This window comes from Oryctolagus cuniculus, chromosome 3, assembly GCF_964237555.1.
Source record: "Oryctolagus cuniculus chromosome 3, mOryCun1.1, whole genome shotgun sequence".
Lineage (NCBI taxonomy): Eukaryota > Metazoa > Chordata > Mammalia > Lagomorpha > Leporidae > Oryctolagus > Oryctolagus cuniculus.
This window is the reverse complement of record NC_091434.1, coordinates 137,719,730-137,732,768: the sequence shown is the minus strand read 5'-3', so window position 1 is coordinate 137,732,768 and position 13,039 is coordinate 137,719,730. Positions and strand designations below refer to the sequence as shown.

The following is a 13,039-nucleotide window of genomic DNA, read 5'->3' as shown; positions in this document are numbered from 1 at the left end:
CTTCCTTTTGAATGGCTGAGGTGCTATCTTTCACTCCCTTTAAGATTACTACTGTAGAGAAGTTTTTTTTAAAGGTTCATTTATTTGAAAGGCAGAGAGAGAGAGAGAGTGATTCATCTTCTATCTACTGGTTCACTCCCCAGATGGATACAACAGCCGGAGGCTGAGCCAATCTGAAACCAGAAGCGTGGAGCTCCATCTGGATCTCCCACATGGGTGACAGGGGCCCATGTACTTGAGTCTTCTTCTGCTACCTTCCTAGGCACATTAGTAGGAGGTGGATCAGAAGTGGAACTGCCAGGACTTGAACCAGTGCCCGTACAGATGCCAGCATCACAGGCAGCAGCTTAACCAGCTGTGCCACAATGCTGGTCCCTCTAGAGAAGATTTAGATGCATCAGGCTTCAGATTAAATATGGATTCAGGATTCTACTAAGAGTACTCACTCTTAGTTAGTTAGTTGAGTACTAACTCAAACACTGGGAATCCTTCCTGGGTGTATTTATTTTTTATTTTTACAGGCAGAGTGGACAGTGAGAGAGAGAAACAGAGAGAAAGGTCTTCCTTTGCGGTTGGTTCACTCTCCAATGGCCGCCGCGGCCGGTGTGCTGTGGCCGGCGCACCATGCTGATCCGAAGGCAGGAGAGAGCTGGCCTGGAAGAGGGGCAAATGGGACAGAATCCGGCGCCCTGACCGGGACTAGAACCCAGTGTGCAGGCGCCAAGTGGAGGATTAGCCTATTGAGCCATGGTGCTGGCCAGGTGTATTTATTTTTAAAGATTTATTTGTTTTATTTGAAATGCAGAGAGAGACAGACATCTGCTGGTTCACTCTCAAAATGGCTGCAATAGCCGGGGCTGAGCAGGCTGAATCCCAGAGCCAGGAACTCCATCCTGGGCTCCCACGTGGGTGGCAGGGATCCAACTACTTGGACCACCTCCTTCTTCCTTCCCAGACCCACTAGCAGGAGCTCAAGCCAGGCCTAAAATGAGGGAGAGGATACAGGATGCTGGCGTCACAAGCAGCAGCTTAAACCCTCCCCCTCCCACCCGGGCCACAATGCCAGCCCCTCTGCAGTGGTTAGCAGGGAGGTTTTCATTTTGAATTACAGGAGTGTTGGGGACGAGGGCCAGCAATGGGTCTCTGTGTGGGAAGTAGCAGTCCCCAAAGAGCTGTAGAAAGTTCTCAGGGAGGGAGGGAGGAAGGGAAGCAGAAGACACAATTTTCTGTAGGTTTGGGAAAAGTCCACATTGATGAGGCAATAGACAGTGAGGCTAAGAGCACTGGCCCCAGCACCAAACGAACTTGGCTGCGCTGGTGCTATTTTTATCGCCTTGGTGAGGTCAGCTAAGACTTGCTTCTTTTTATTGCCAGTGGGCACAATGGTACCTCCTGTATTGTGTTTGTGATGAGGATCAAATTAAGGAAGATCACATAGGCAAAGTACTTTTGCACAGTTCCTGACACAGAGCTGAGCGTTGAAGAAATGTGATGTAACGAATCAGGCTACTTTTCCAGCTCGAGAGCTGTGAAAGCCTGTGTCTATGAGCAGCGATTCTGTGATCACGGGAATGATGATTAGTTGTTCCATACCAGGACAGACAGACACGCCCTGCCACAGTAATTCTAAGAACTCTGGGGGCATCTTTTGTGCAAGGAATTATCCCAAGACCTGGGTGGGTCAGTCTGATCCTTTGTCATGTAGCTAATTACTATCAGGAAGCTGTTTTAACAGAGGAAAGAATATGATTCCTTTGCTAGTTACTTGACGTAACAAAGCAAGGTCAAAAACTTTTTATAGTACATGGAAAATGGGCATCATGGAAAAAAAACCATGCACAGATTAAAAAAAATTGCACCAATGTAACATGCTTTAAATTCAATTTTCCATGAGCTTTTTTAAGTACCCCCCCTAAATAGATTGTGAGGATAGAGACGAATCAGACTCAGACTAGCATGCTTTTGAAGTGACTCAGAGGGCAGGCATTGGGCCTAGTGGTTACAATGCCAACTGGGACACCCACACATTCCGTGTTGGAGTGGTTGGGTTTGAGTCCTGGCCGTGCTCCTGATCCCAGCTTCCTGCTAATGTGCACCCTGGGAGGCAGCAGGTGAGGGTTCAAGTAGTTGGGTCCCTGCCAACCACACGGGAGACCTGGATTGAGTTCTGGACTCCTGGTTTTGGCATGGTCCAGCCTTGGCCTTGACCTTTGCAGGCATTTGGAAAGTGAACAGAAGGTGGGAGTACTCTCTGCCTATAAATAATTATTTTTTTAAAAAATGTTTAAAATAACTTGGTCCTTAGGCAGGGAAAGTGGACAGGAGTCTCATGAATTACCACAGCATTGCAGAAAGTGCTAAGAAGGCCCATGCGGCGGCTTAATAGGCTAATCCTCTGTCTGCGGCGCCAGCACCCCAGGTTCTAGTCCTGGTCGGGGCGCCGGATTCTGTCCCGGTTGCCCCTCTTCCAGTCCAGCTCTCTGCTGTGGCCCGGGAGGGCCGTGGAGGATGGCACAAGTGCTTGGGCCCTGCACCCCATGGGAGACCAGGAGAAGCACCTGGCTCCTGGCTTCGGATCAGCACGGTGCGCCGGCCGCAGCAGCCATTGGAGGGTGAACCAATGGAAAAGGAAGACTTTTCTCTCTGTCTCTCTCTCTCACTCTCTATTCTGACTGTCAAAAAAAATTTAAAAAGTGCTAAGGGTCTCAGGTTGTGAATAATATACCAAGGGAGCTAAAGAGAAACCACACATCACCCCCATTTCAAAGTCAGCATATTTACAAAGGAAGGAGAGCAAGGCCTAGTGGAGGAGTGTTTTAGTCAAACTGCTGTTGTTGCGAGGAATAGATGCACAGGGCTTATTTCATAGTAAGACTGCTGGTCTTGAAATTCTCCACTTTTGGACAAGAATGCTTACATTTTCATTTCCCGCTGGAAAATATGTAGCTGGTCCTCCATGGGAGCCGCAGGTTCAGCGAGGCAGGCTGGGAGAGGAAGGAGTTTAGGATGTGCAAGACCAGGATAATTGCTCTGGTGGCTTCCTTCCTGCTACTATCAGCTGATTCTCTCTCACCCTTCCCTGCACACATCCTGCGAGCCTGGCTTAACCCTGCCTTTTGTTTGCCTGCCTTCGCCCAATTGGGCAGCTCTTTCTCTGGCTCTCATCGACACTGCTCAGGAAGAACAGGAGCGGCCCAGTGGGGTCAGATCCTTGGTGGACAGAGCTCTCATATGCTCACCTCAAGATCTGCAGGGGGCAGGCACTGTGCCGTAGCAACGCACATTCCATATTGGAGTCCAGGTTCGAGTCCTGGGGCTATTCCATTTCTGATCCAGCTTCTTGTCAAGGCACCTGGGAAAGCAATGGAGGATGGCCCAAGTGCGTGGATTCCTGTCATCCACATGGGAGACCCAGATGGAGTTCTGGGCTCCTGGCTTTGGCCTGGCCTTATCCTGGTTGTTGCAGGCATTTGGGGAGTGAGCAAGTGATCTAAGATCTAAGATCTCCCTCTCTCTCTCTCTCTCTCTCTCTCTCTCTCTCTCTCTCTCTTTCCCTGTCATTCTGCCTTTTGACAAAATAAGTATATCTTTAAAAAACAAAAAAGCTCTGTGGATCTGTGCTGTACCCTGCCCAGCTAGCAGTGGCCGAGGAGGAGGAGGTCACAAGCGACCAGGCTGGGAGCTGCAGTTAAGTGACTGCTCAGGCAGCTTCTTTCCAAAGCAGGGTTATAGGTGGGACTCCCTGGAGCCAGGAGTGTGGATATGGCTGTGTCCTATGACTGGCCTGTTTGGGAAAGGCAGACAGCATTGTCGATGACCTTGACCTATCGGTAAGACGTGGGCTTATGCAGAAAGGAAGAAAGGAAACACATGGAGTAAGGGCATTTCCAGGGTGCCCTGAGGCATGGAGACAGAAAGTACAGGCTGGGGGAACAGGTGGCCGAATCTAGGGTATACAAATGGAGGAGGGCCTTGAACCTACACAGCTAGAGATTCTTCATTCTGTTTACATGATGGGATGACCAGGGATCCATGGAGACAAAGTTGTCTTTCATCAGCCCTGAGAAAGTTACTACAAGGCAGTATGATAGATTCCCAGGGTAAAAGCTCACTGATCTGGGAGTCTCTACACCTCTGTTTCTTGCCGGCTTCCCCATCAGTGCAAAGAACACAAGTTACCCATTGGACTGGAAGACAGAGGCTCCGTTTAATTGGACTCTCCTCTGCCTCTTCCTTGACACTGGGAGGCTTCTAAGCACAGGTCCAGAGTCTCCCAGGACTGCTTTGGAAGTGTCTTATTTGCCAACAGAGTATGTGGGCTCAGCTACCTGGTGTTGGGGTTACAGCATCCTGGGGTGTCGCTAAATCTGCTGGCTTTATTTGCATCTGACTGCCTGTTTTTCTTGCTGGTGCAGAGAAAAGTCTCCTGAATTCAACTGAATTCAACCATTTTCTGTTTCTTCAAACATCTCTGTGCACGAGATAGTATGGCATGGGAATTAAACATGTAGCTCATTTCCATCCATGGCAGCTGGGATGATGCTGGAGATACACAAGTGAACAAGGCACGGAGCTGTGGGACACAAAACCACATAGAGAAATTAACAGCTAGAGTAGGTGTTTGGCCTAGTGGTTAAGATACCTGCCTACCATATCAGAGTGACTGGGTTTGATTCTTGGCTCCTGACTCCAGTTTCCTGCTGATGCAGATCCTGGGAGGCAACAGTGATGGCTCACATCACCCACGTAGGAGGACTAGATTGGGTTCCCAGTTCCCAGATTTGGCTATGTCCCAGCCCTAGCTGTTGTGGGCATTTAGGGAGTGAACCAGTGCTGGCACTGGCACTGTGGTTGTTTCTGGAAGGGAAGCGGGGAAAGGACAGCAAAGGGGAGGGTGGATGAAGTCATGACCCCTGGGTGCTGGGGTCGGCGAGAGGGCCCTCCGAACTCAGTACCCGGAGCACTCTACGCTGTGACTGTAGCTAAGGTCCTCTCTAGCATCACGAAAGAGTGAGAAGCAGAGGAGAAAACCAATGGAAGCCCTCAGTACTGCAAGTTGCTGGGACGGTTCACCTTTAAGCGACAAAGGAAAAAATAACTCTTCTACATGAAACATACTAAAAAGGGTATTCCATGGCTCCAGGCCCTTATAAAGAGATCATACATAAACTACAAAAATATAAATACTTACAGCCCTGAGAATCATTCTAACAAAAAAATGGGAAGTTTTTGGTGCACTAATATTATTAGTAACTTTTTAAAAAAAAATGATTTATTTACTTATTTGAAAGGCAAAGTTAAAGAAAGAGAGAAGGAAAGACAGAGAGAGGGAGAGAGAGAGATCTTGCATCTGCTGGTTCACTCCCTAAATGGTTGCAATGGCTGGAGCTGAGCCAATCCAAAGCCAGGGGCCAGGAGTTTCTTCTGGGTCTCCTATGTGGGTATAGAGGCTGTAGCACTTGGGCCATCTTCTACTGCTTTTTCAGGCCATAGCAAAGATCTGGATCAGAAGTGGAGCAGCCGGGACTCAAACCGGCGCCTATAAGGGATGTCAGCATTGTAGGTGGCAGCTTTACCTCCTATGCCACAGTGCCAACCCCTATTAGTAGTGACTTTCATGGTGAGAACTTTTCTTGATCACTCAGGCTTAGGACTATAAAAGACAGTCCCTATAGCAATGCCTTGTGTTAAGCTGTGGAGAATTTCTGGCCCCCAGAATTTGGCAGGTGTTTGCAGGTACTCAGCAAACCCTGTTCAGACTAAAATAGCCTCGAGGCTGTGCTCTTCAAACAGTACCTGCTCTGCCTTCCCCCTTCCTCTCCACTGTCAGTGTTGTTTAAACCGTGGTGGGAGAAAGCCTGGTGTAGCTGGCAAGCAAGGATGTTGCAAGATGCTCCAGGCTCAGGCATGTGGGAGCTGGAACGACCTAGAGCCAGTGCTGGCAGCCATACCAGGCCCTAGGTCTCACAGAACTGGAGAAGCTAAATTCCTTTTCCGCTTTGGTTTTCTTCATGGCTACAGCAGACTCCAGTGAAGGAGCAAAGCATAAAGTCAGCAGATCTGACTGGGGAAAAGTCTGGGACACCCTGTTCTACAAACATCTGTTGTGAGTGAAACCAAAATAACTCCTGTCTTCAGTGACGAAATGCTAACTGCTATCAACTGCTTCCTATTTTTAGCTTAGAGTCACTGACTAAATTCATTCTTTTCAGGTTACCCTCTTCAAAAGCATTTTTTTTTTTTTCAAAAAAATGTAGGGGTGGGCATTTGGCCCAGCAGTTAAGATCTGATTAAGACACTCATGTTCCACACTGGAAGGCTTGGGTTTGATTCCCAGTGATAACTCCGGACTCCAGCTTCCTGCTAATGTAGACCCTGGGAGCCAGCACCTGATGGCTCAAGTAACTGGGTCCTTCCCACCCACGTAGGAGACCAGGACTGAATGGCTGACCCTACCCTAGACTAGTTGTTAAGTGCTTGAGAAGGAAACCAGCAGATGGAACAAATGGGTAGGCAGACACTCTCTTGCTCTCTTTCTTTCCCCACCTCCATCCCTCTTAATAAAAATTTTTTTCAAATAGAAGCAACATGTGTGTATTACAAAAATACAAACAGACATGAAGAAGAAATTAAGACACCCATAATGTCTCCCCACGCAATGAAAACCACTAATAACATGCTAACACCACGCTTTGTCTATTCACACATATTTTCTCTTACACTTTAGAATCATAACACTACTGTTTCACAACTATTTCTTCTTATAATGTTTTATGCTGATGAAACAATGAATATAACTTTACATTCTTATTAACCATATAGCATTCTCCCATATGACTTCTAAAACTGATTCTTCTGGCCTGACTATATTCATTTATACTTTATCCACTTTTACGTTCACAACGATCTTGAATCCTCTATACAATCTTGCACTTTTTGTTTCTAAGTGAATAGGAGCTGAATATTTCATCCCCACCTAGGGTTTCCCTCTCATCAGGCAAGTGCGCTCCCTCTATCGACTCAGCCTATGATGTTACCTTCCCCAGGCCCCCTGTCCACTGCCCCACTCCCTGGGCCTCTTATAGCACAGGTAGATGTTCAGTCTCCTTCCTCTTTTGAAAAGGATGGCTTCTTAACAAGACCACAGTGCTCCTAATCACACAAGGCCTGACACAGAAAAATATCCCTTTTCCAGGCCAAGCATCCAGGTTTAATCTTCGCAATCCATCTTTTTGGTGGGTTGTAGTATGTGCACTAAGATATTTGTTGAAGCATTGAGTGAACCAGTGAATTGAAGCTTTACATCTGGGAAGACAAAACTGTGGCCTGTTAATTCATGCCTGCAGTCTTCTGTGAACCGGGGCTGAAGAGTGGTTGGCTGGCCTACTGATTCTTCTGTGTAAGAAGTAGTGTAAAGCAATCAGTCCTGAACATCATCCCATTATACAGTTAAAAGGAAGAGAGTAACTGTACACAGTGAGTTATCTTCCTCCTCAGAAACTTCAAATCTAAAGTCACTTTCCAGGTGTCTTCCAATGATTACTCACCTCCCAGTCCCACCACCTCTACTTCCGAGCTCTCCTTAAACCGGCTTCTATCCTAACCTTTGCAAAACTATCTAATAGCAGAAACTTATCTATGTTGGATAACTTTGGGGGTATGGTCACAACCTTGATGCAATTCAGAATCTACAGGAATTCTAAGTCACCCACATCTTAGGACACCCCACTCCAGGGAGATGTTGCTATTCTTAATCCACTTTAGCTTACCTGGAAAACAATCACAATAGAGAATTCCATATCCAAATGCACTGTTTTTCGTTTCCCATAGGCTAAGATCTTAACATCTAGACAGTTGTTGGTTTTGACAGATCGAGACAAAATTACTGGCTATTCAGAAAAGATGAAAAATGTGAGAGCAGGTGCACCACTTTGTTGTGCTGGCAGATACTGTGATACCAGATACTTGGAGTAGGACTGAAAGTCATACTCCTTGTCCACACCCTCCCTGAAGGATGCTCACACCACGTGGTTTCTAAGAAACCTGTAGACCCTGAAATGTTTTGATCACATATTTACTTTCCACATTGGGAGGCCTGAGATAGTGGAGTATAATTTTATATATATACTTATATATAAATTTTATATATAAATTATATATTTTATATATTAAATTATATATGTATCATATATATGTATATATATTAATATATGTATCATATATATTAATATAATATATTATATTATCATATATATCATATCTATGATATTCATATATATATGAAAGGAATGGGTAACAGTGAGGAAAGAGGCACCCAAAGGGGCTGCATTCAGTTATGAGCATTAGAGAGAAAGAAAGCAGGCTTAAAATGTATGGAAACTGGACACAGGCAATTGGCTTACAGTTTAGGCTGTCAGTTGGGTCATCTGCCTGTCATGTCAGAGTGCCTGAGTTTGATTCCCTCCTGTGCTTTCCGATTCCAGCTTCCTGCTAATGCACCACCTGGAGGCAGCAGGGGATGGTTCAAGTTGTTGGGTCCCCGCCTTCCATGTTGGGTTGAGTTCCAGGTTCCTGGCTTTGACCTGGCCTAGCCCCTACCTTTCTGGGTATTCGGGGAGTAAACCAGCAAATAAATAATTAAAATATTTTCAAGTATGGAAACTATATATACACTAATGATGTTTTGAAAAAAGGACAAATAAAGACTAAAAATTTCAACAATGTTGGAGAGGAATATTTTTTTATCCTAATGCAGTTCTAATTGTGTGTGTGTGTGTGTGTTTGTGTGAATACATATACATTTCAAGACTTTATAAGCATTATGCCTATAGCTGTGTTTGGGAGATATTTGATAATAAGATAAATAGTTTAATGGAAATCCCTAGAGTCTCGAGAGCTGAGATATAAAAATAATAAAATGTTAATAACAGCTATTTACTGATTATTTGCTAAGAGCTGGACACTGTGCTACAAGACCCATGTAACTTCAATTAACCTTTACAATCATCCTTCATAGAAGTTACCACACTCTTTTATAGATCAGGGGGCTGAAGCTTTGAGACGCTTGGTCAACTGTCCAAGATCTAGCGGCTGATAAGTGTTGATGCAAGAATTGCAACATAAATTTATCTTCTTCAAAATACATGTGACTTCTCTAGCACAGGCTGCCTGGGCTTTAGTCTTTGCTTCCTGCCTTTTACAGTCACGCGAGGGGATACTAGTATCGACTTCATAACAGTGTTGGGGAGATTAGATTACCTCTCATTTCTAAAGTTCTGTTCTTACACTGAGAACTTAACCCTGTTGTAACAAGGATTAGCTGTTCCCTGTGTTGATGCCACCAGCTTCCTGTGTGGCCAAGAGTAACTCCTGATTCCTTACTTTTTATATCTATTATTTTAAAACATTAATTGACAAAAATTATATATATTCAAGGTGTACAACATAATGGTTTGATATATTGTATAACGATTGTCACAATAAATTCACATTTCCATTATCACCCACGTTGTATATTTGAGCCCCAGAACTTGTTCATCTTATAAATGAAAGTTGGCATCCTTCAATCAACATGTCTCCATTTTCCCCACCCCTCAAGACCCAATCACCTTTCTGCACTTGGTTTCTGTGGTTTGATGTTTTAAGACTCCACTCACTAGTGAGATCAAGCAATGGATTATTTTACTTCACATAATTCCCTCCAGCACCCTCCACCAGGTTCATTTAGGCAGAATGCCAGAAGTTCTTATTTTTTAAAAAGATGTATCTATTTTGAAAGTCAAAGTTACAAAGTTAGAGAGAGAGAGAGAGAGAGAGCGCGCACTTATGTCCATTGGTTGATTCCCCAAATGGCCATTAATGGCCTGCGCTCAGCCAGGAGCCAGAGCTTCTTCCTGGTCTCCCACATGTCTGCAGGGGTCTAAGTAGCTGGACTATCTTCCAGTGCTTTCCTGCGCCATTAGCAGGGAGCTGGATCAGAAGGGAAGCAGCCAGGACACAAACTGATGCCCATCTGGGACACAGACGTCACAGGCAGTTCCTTTTTTTAATGGCTGGATAATATGCCATTGTGTATACAGTAATTAGTTTCTTTATTCCTTCATTTATCATGGACACAGGTTGCTTCTCTATCTCAGCCACCATGAATAATAAAGCAATGAAAATGCACGTGCAGATATAGATATCGCTTCTAGACACTGATTTCATTCTCGGAGTCTTCATCAGCATCATTTTTTCTAACAGTTAAAAAGTAAAAGTTGAGACTATGTGATTTTTTTTGACAGGCAGAGTGGACAGTGAGAGAGAGAGACAGAGAGAAAGGTCTTCCTTTGCCATTGGTTCACCCTCCAATGGCCTCCGCGGCCGGTGCGCTGCGACCGGCGCACCACGATCTTACAAGGTATTTTCAGCTCCTGTGATTATTAATCTCTCTTGACAAAAAAGTTTTACTTTACTTGAAAGACAGATCTGAAATACCAGCAACAGCCAGGATTGGGCCAGGCAGAAGTCAAGAGCCTGGAACTCAATCTGGGTCTCTCATGCAGGTGGCAGGGGTCCAGGTAACTGAGCTCTCATCACTGCTTCCCAGGGTGCATACCATTAGGAAGCTGGATCTGAAGCAAAGGAGCTGGGACTTCCGTGTGCAAGAGTCCCAAGTGGGTGACAATTTCTGTACCACAAGCCTTCCCCAATTACTATTCTCTGATGAAGCAACTCTAAGTAGCCAAAAATAACTCCTAGCAGCATCTGTAATGAAGGATGTTGGAGAACCAGGCAAAACACACCCACCAGCTGACTGTGGCTTCCGGAGCATGGGTCAGTATTGGGCAATAAAACTCAAATTCATTCAAAAAAATTTAAACAAAAAATTTGGTTTTCTTTACTGGGGATGATATGTTGCTTGCCAGAATGATTTGTTGCTTGTCCCAGATGGCTGATTGCCTGAGGCTGCCTGTCTTCTGTCCTCTGACAGTGATTTTCTCTGAACACACAGGTGTACTTTCCTAATGTTTTTAAAGAAGCTGTGCAATAATTAGCTCAGGGTGATTCAATAGAAGTAGCAACCGATGACTTGACTGTAGGGACTCTTCTGCACAATCATGCTCATACCACATACTCCTCTGGCCACTCTGCCACCCCCACCCTAGCCTAGTGTCCCTCCTCTGCCTCCCTAATTAGCCTATGTCCCACTTGAAACCAAAATTATCTTTCCTCCCTGTCACTGAAACACACATGAGTTTGATCTCCCAAGAGTTGGAGAATTATAAGGCATCATTTGGATATTGTTTCCAGCTTGACTAATTCATCTATTTACTAGGTTTATTCTGAGGACCCATTTTTATCAGACAACATCTGTATGCTTAAATCCTCTCTACAATCCATGTGATGGACCCATTACTTACCTACAAAGTTTCTTTTATTTATCAAGGTCTCCTCTAACTTGAACACCCTTGCTAAGGTTTGAATGTCCCCTTCAAAACTTACCTTGGAATTTAATTGCCATGGTGATGGTTCTAAAGAGGCGGGACCTTAAAGAACTTGGGGAGGTCATAAGGGCTCGGTCCTTATGAAGGGATTACAGCTATTTTCACAGGAGTGGGTTAAGTAGCACAGAAAGGAACTCCTGATAAAAGGATAAATTGATCCCGTCCTCCGTCTGCCTTGCAGGCTCACTTGCCCTTCCATCTTCTGCCATAGTATATGGAGCATGAACACCCTCTCCAGATGCCAGTGGACCTCCCAGACTCCACAAAGGTGAGAAATGAATTTCTTTTCTCTACTAATGACTCAGTCTGTAGTATTCTATGACAGCAGCATACAAGCCAGGACATTGAAGAACTCTTTACTCCTATGGCAGCTTGCTATAACTTCAGAAAGCTTTAAAAAATTCAATCTTCATTTTATTTGAGAGAGAGAGAGAGAGATAAAGTCTGCCATCCACTGGTCCACACACCCAAATGCCAGCAACGACAGGACTGGGTCAGATTGAAGCCTGGAGGTGTGCGACCTACTGTGCCAAACACTTGCCCCAATTTCAGAAGGCTTTCTTAGAATCTACTTTATTTATATTGAGGCAAAATTTTCTTCTTGGAGTTTCTTCCCATTAGGCTTTTTTCTTCCCCCTTTCAAGGAGTGCACCTTCAAATATTTGAAGTTGGCTGTCATGATCCCCAGTAATCATCCCTAATTCCTTTCACCACTTTTCATATAGCAAAAATACGAATGATTTCGCTTTCATCTGGAGATAATCTAACCCCCTCTAAAATGTAGCACCAGGGAAGCCAAAAGCAGCCCCTCAGAGGAGACGGAGCTGCTCATCAAAGAGCAGAACAGTATCCTTTCCCTCTGCAGTCCATCCTCAGAATGATGCCATCTTCTCGGTGGCAAGGCTACAATCAACATTATAAGAGCCAGTGCTTATGGAAGGCCAGACGCTGTACCAAAAGAAAAATACTTTTGTGATGCATTATCAAGTGAGATTTGTTTTTCGTATCATCCCACAACTGGAACTAAGACCTCAAAGCAGAAATCCAACTACCCTAAATGTCCCCCTCTTCCTTCCATGACCAAGAGATAACTTGAAGCTGGAGGGAGCCACCTCTTAGAGGGGCTCACTCAGAGATGCCAGTTCAGAGCCAGCCTTCCATCAAGCTCCATCTCCCAGGCCGTTCCCACACTCAGCCAATATGCAGAGAGGCCCGAGCAGGGTTGGCCTCTCAGAGAGGTGGGAGTGGAGGTAGGGTCTCTAAGAGAATCACTGGTAACACCTTGGGGTGTCTGCAGAAAGAAGGGGTGGGTTGTTCCTTCTCCAACTGGACATTTGTTCTATTTCCTGTTCTATATCCGTTCACATCCCCTTAGTGAGATTCAGACAATGTCATGTCACACCATCCTTTATATTCTGCCACATTGAACTTGTTCCTCCTGGCCAAGCACATATTCAATTAATGATGAGGATTCAGACTAACTTTATATAACTCCAGCTCCTTCTCAGTTTATCTACAGACCCTTGGGCAATTCACCCAAACTCTATCTCTGG

The 13,039-nt window shown here is 45.0% G+C and overlaps 1 long non-coding RNA gene across 2 annotated transcripts; it reads right to left on the bottom strand.

Annotated features, from left to right (window-relative positions):
* Positions 1-4,188: 4,188 nt before the first annotated feature.
* Positions 4,189-11,496, bottom strand: LOC103348696 (uncharacterized). 2 transcript variants are annotated; one of them, XR_517001.3, is made up of 3 exons: positions 11,403-11,496; positions 4,956-5,073; positions 4,189-4,573 (listed from the first exon to the last, which is right to left on the bottom strand). It is a non-coding gene; the product is annotated as an uncharacterized lncRNA (long non-coding RNA). The 2 variants fall into 2 exon arrangements; XR_007920480.2 differs by lacking the exon at positions 11,403-11,496 and adding an exon at positions 8,403-10,296.
* Between the last annotated feature and the right edge of the window lie 1,543 nt (positions 11,497-13,039).